The sequence below is a fragment of the Fukomys damarensis genome, unplaced genomic scaffold (assembly GCF_012274545.1).
Source record: "Fukomys damarensis isolate Sample0158 unplaced genomic scaffold, DMR_v1.0_HiC HiC_scaffold_7, whole genome shotgun sequence".
Lineage (NCBI taxonomy): Eukaryota > Metazoa > Chordata > Mammalia > Rodentia > Bathyergidae > Fukomys > Fukomys damarensis.
In genome coordinates this window covers 5,537,848-5,543,445 of record NW_022900919.1, presented here as the reverse complement: position 1 = coordinate 5,543,445, position 5,598 = coordinate 5,537,848, and positions in this window count along the sequence as shown.

Sequence of the window (5,598 nt, the reverse complement as noted above, 5' to 3'; positions counted from 1 at the left end):
TGTAATAGCTAAAACTTGGAAACAGCCTATTTGCCCATCAGTTGGAAACTGGATAAAGAAGATGTGGTTTTTCTATAAAATGGAATATTACTCAACCATAAAGAATGAGAAAATAGAGTCATTCATAGGAAGATGGATACATATGGAAGATATACTCCTAAGTGAAATAAATAAGTTACACATGTGTAAATACCAAATAGTTTCTCTGGTGTGAATAAACTGCAATAATACATGAGATCCTAATAAGATTACTGACATTGTGAAATGAGAAGAGAGGAGCTAAAGGTGTAGGGAAGGTGGGATGGGTTGGGGAAGGGTAATAAGGGAAAAGAAAAAATGTGAGATAATGAAAAGATGGAAATAAAGTGATTGTTGATGGGGAGGTGAAGAGCGGGTGAAGGGAGGGCAGAGGTAAGGGGAAAAAATGAGAACCAAGACCTGTCATGTAGAGGTACAAGATCCCAACAATGAATGTAACTGTACTGTGTTCCTAAAATGTACCAATAAACTCAATTAAAGCTGAAAAAATTTAAAAAATTAAATTAAATACAGTAAAGTTTTTTAAAAAAAGAATAAAAAGAGTAGGGGGCTGGATATTTAGCTCAATGGAGCTGTGCCTGCCTCTCAAGTGCAAGGTCCTGAGTTTGATCCCCAGTACAGGAAAGAAAGAAAGAAAGAAAGAAAGAAAGAAAGAAAGAAAGAAAGAAAGAAAGAAAATTTGCAAATAAAAAGAAATCGTAAACGATAATTGTTGGTGAAATTGTTGTATAGAGAAATTAGAAGTCTTGTGCTCTATTGAAGGGAATGTGAAGTTGTGCAACTATTATAGAATACAGTATGGTAATTTCTCAAAAATGAGAAATAGACTCACCGTGTGATCTAGTAATTCCATTTCTGGGCAGATAGCAGAAAAAATTGAAAGCAGTCTTGAAGAGTTATTTGTATGCAATACTCAGAACAACATACTTTATAACATCAAAATGTGGAAGAAACAGGCCTAGGCTTTAGCTCAATGGTGTCACTGCCTGCCTCACAAGAGCAAGGTCCTGAGTTCAATATCCCGTATCAAAAAATAAATAAATAAATAAAGGAAGAAACTCAAAAGTACATTGATGAGCGAACACATGGTATAGCTGTGCAGTGGAATATTTCTTCACCTCAGAAAAGAAGACGATTCTGACACCTACCACAGGAATGAACCCTCATGACATTAAATTCAATGAAATAGGCTGTGAGGAAAGGACAAATATCATATAATTCCATTCGCATGAGATTTCTGGGTCAGTATTTAACAGATATAGAGTTTTAGATTGGCAGTGTGAAAAGGCTTCCAGCTGCACAACAATATGAATGTACTTAACACTATTGAGCTGCACATTTACAACTGGTTAAGATGATCAATTCTATGTTATACATATTTTACCACAACTAAAAATAAAAAATGCTGGCGAGCACACATAGGAAATAGATCACTCATCCCCAGCAGAGGGAATATAAAATGGCACACCCACTCCAGAAAGCAGCTCTGCAGTTTCTTATAAAACCAAATGTATAGCTACCATATGACCAATCATTGCACCCTTGGGCATTTATCCCAGAGAAATGAAATTTTATGCTCATACAACACTAGTGTTCGTAACAGTTTTATTTGTAACAGAACCAAAGTGGAAACAACCCAGATAATCTTCAACAAGTAAATGGTTAACAAACTGTAGTGCATCTAGGCCAGGCAAGGAAAGGAGCGAACTACTGGTGCATGGGACTTGGATGGATCGCAAGGGAATTGTGTGGAGTGGAAGAAACGATTCCATGCTGCAGGATTCCATCCATGTAACGTTTTAAAATGATCAGATGATAAAAATAGAGTAAATTCGTGGTTGCAAGGGGTTAAGGGAAGGGCATGAAGGGAGGCCGGAGAGGTGGCTGTCAGGACACTAGGAAGACCCCAATGGAAAGGTAAATGTCCTGTATGCTGATCGTTTCTTGGTGGTGATAAGGCACCCTAGTTTTGCAATATGTTGCTAATGCAAAAACTGGCAAAAGGTACAAGGGAATCTCTATATTACTGCTGGTTTCTATAAGTATTTCAAAATAAAAGTTTAATGTTAAAAAGCCACTGTATTTGTTTTTACCTGTCACAGTGTCTTCGGCACAGTGAGACAGGGTTGTCGTGACTCCGGGGTGTGTGTCCGTGCCCCCAAGTGGAAGATTCCACGGCTCAGGCTGGGACCAGGGAAGCCTCTTTCCCCGAGATACGTAGCTGCAGGTATTGGCTGTGGAAGGGTCTTGAGCTGGGACTGTCACCCAGGATGCCCACCTGTGGCTTCTCCATGTTGCCTGGACTTTCTCAAGGCATGGTGGCTGCATTCAAGGGCAAGTGTCCCGAGTGGGGCAGGGAAGAAAGTTGGGAAGTGTCACAACATATGAACCTCAGAAGTCCCCCAGCAAGTCTGCAGTCACAATATCTCACCCAGGTAAAAAGGGCAGAAACAGCACCCACTTTTTGATGGGAATTGGTAACATTCTAGAAGGATAAATGTCATCATGGTCACTTTTAGAAAATATCATCTTCCACAAAGATTTTCCAATGTGCTGAAGCTCCAGGGCCTCAGCACCCTCCCTCAATTATACTCCCTGAGACTAAGTAAGTTGTAACGTGAATGCAGCATCTCAGACTAACAGTTAGGGAAAGAATAAGGGATGGAGGTGTGAGGAAATTCACAGAGCACAGAAGACTGGGGCAGTGGCTAGAGGAGACTCCCTTCTGTCTTAGATACTTTTCTTGTTCCTGAGACAAAATACCCAAAACCCAAAGTTAAAGGAGGAAAGGTTCATTTCAGCTCTTAGGGTGTAGAGGTTTCAGTCCTTAGATGGCTGACTCCAAGGCAAGAGGCTAGGCAGAGGGTCACGGGAGAGGAGAAACAGTCCATGCAGGGCAGAGCAGGCACAAAGTGTTCAGCAGTGAAATAGGAACCAGCAAGGTACAACAGTGGCTTTTTTCTTGCTGGTGCTACCCCTTCCTCCAAAGGTTCCTTTGGTTGGGTCCAGTATACAGGGTAACCTGAGTACTCTGTCTCCATTCTGGTGAAGACAAGGTCAGTGTGTGTGTATGTGTGTGTGTGCGTGTGACTAATACGAGAGTGGCAACCTGTTATATTTGGTTCTGCACATACTTGGGAGGAAACAATTATAAAGAGTTTACACCAAGGGGCAGGAATTGTGGGATCCTCTTATAATCCTACTTACCATACAGGAATTTGGAGTCTGAATTGATACCTGTGCTGGGTATCAATGTGCTGTTGGTCCTGCGGGCAGGATATATGTTAGCAGTGCATAGCAGAAGCAAAAATTGTCAGAAGAAAAAAGGAAGAAGAAGAAGGTGGAGGAGGAGGAGGAGGAGGAAGAAGAAGAAGAGGGAAAAAAGAAAGAAAGAATTGCCACTGAACATAATATCACAATTAAAAATTTGACTAAAAATACAAGAACTCTATCCATCACATAAGCAGGTCAGCAGGCACAGCAAACAGGGTGATTAGCACCCCAAACCTGGGTACCATGGGTAAATCCCTCCACTTCAGTGTGTATAGAGGAGTTCTCCCTTACCCGTGGGAATGCATTCCAAGGCACTCCACAGATGCCCGGAACCACAGACAATACTGAGTCCTATACCGTTATGGCTTTTCCTATATATACATACCTATGTTAAGGTAACTCGTAAATTAAGCATAGTAAGAAGTTAACAGCTAATAATAACAAAACAGAACATTCATCACAATATCATCATAAAAGTTATTTAAAACGTACTGTGGGTTTTTCCCCTGGACTTTCCATCCAATATGTGGAAACCACAGGTGACAGGGGTCCAGGAAGCCATACAAGTGTAACCATAGCTAAGGGGATGACTCCACCCTATCCCTTACTCTGTGTCTGCCTGTTAAATCTAAAAGAACAGGAGAATGTGAGGAAATCGTGATTTAGGTGATGGAAAGTTACACTGTGAAAGTTAAGTGTTCAAATATTTTACACCGTTTGTTACACTGATGAAAATTTGTCGTCTCCAGCCCACTTGAAATATTTGATCATGATACATACAATTCGTGGTTGATTTCCAAGTCTAAACACTGCTTCAAAAATTTTAGTGATAATCCCAGTGCTACAGTCCCTCAAGCAATGCAGTTTCCCCAAATTCAGTTTAAAATAAGTACACAACTATCGTGATTCAAGGAAGGTTGTCCAATTTGTCTCTCCTATCATGTAAACATAAATCTGTGAAAATCTCATGACATCAACATAATTGTTGATTTTGTGGAAATGAAGGCAAAGAAAAATAGATTTTACAGAATAAATTAAATTTCTGAATTGCGGCTTATTATTCATGCAGAGAACACAACCCATCAACAGCACCCCCGAACATGTACAATAATTAAACTCACCATCTGTGATATTTTGTCAAGTTTTAATCACATTAAAAACTATAGTTTGACACACACTCCCTTGATTTATGATTGATACATAGTTAGACATGTGTTCCTTGGGTCCTGGGTGCTGTTTAAAGAGGTGACTTTGGGGTCTGGGGGTCTAGGGCTGTGTTTCAGTGGTAGAGCCCTGGCCCCTTGGCTCTGAGGGAGTCGGACCCCTTCCCAGCCCCGCGGTATCCCCGAGAATCCTCCAGCTGCCAGAGAAAATCCTGGAATTGCTGGATTCTCTTGGTCTGGTCCCGAAGGGCGCCTCCACGTGGCAGTTCATGGCAATGACAGGAGGCTGTCGTCCCTGCACCTAGGAAATTCTGCCACTTAACCCCTGGGTGTTTTCTGAGAATTCAAAAGAAGAGGGAATCACCAGGGCAAGATAGGGTTTTTTCCTAATTTTAAGGTAGGTGAATACCAGAGTGGTTTTGGCAAACAGTTCACATTCTAAGCAGTTTGTCCTGGTTAAAAATACATGCATACTACATATATACGTGCATACAGACACAAGCTATAGATTCTGGACTAAACCTGGGCAGGAGGGCTGGGCAGTGAATGCCCGACTTCCTGCTCCCCTGACCTGCTTTGTGTCAGGGTCACCAAGGGCCAAACCCAGTGGCCCTGCCTCTGAACATGGAGGTGAGAGGAGGGACAGAGCTAACGGGAAAGCAGCCCCACAGAATTCCTCACTTCTGCCCGGTGAGGCAGAGAGTGACTGCAGTGAAACCCAGGAACCGCGGAGTTGCCATTACTGTGCAGAGCCCACCCGCTCCGGGCTGAGGTGGTCCTTGGGGCGGTCGACCTGCTCCTGTGCCACAGGGGCGCACAGCCTGCCAGGGCCAGACCCAGGGTTGCCATGACACCGCCACCCAGGACCTGGTTCTCTTCAGCCTAGAGCAGTGCACCTGCTTCCAGAGTTCAAGGGTCCACACCCCGTGGGGAGCAGCCACCGCACAGTCTGCAGGTGAGGAGCCACTTGAAGATGTTCTCAAGACTCCCCTGTGCCCTTTCTAGCTGATCTCACCCTGGGAACAGCTGGTTACACAGCTCAGGAAGGAGAGGTTTCCTGGTTGCACAAAGGGGGCGGAGACGTTTATATCACCTCTCCCAGCATGATGACTCCTCCCTCCCC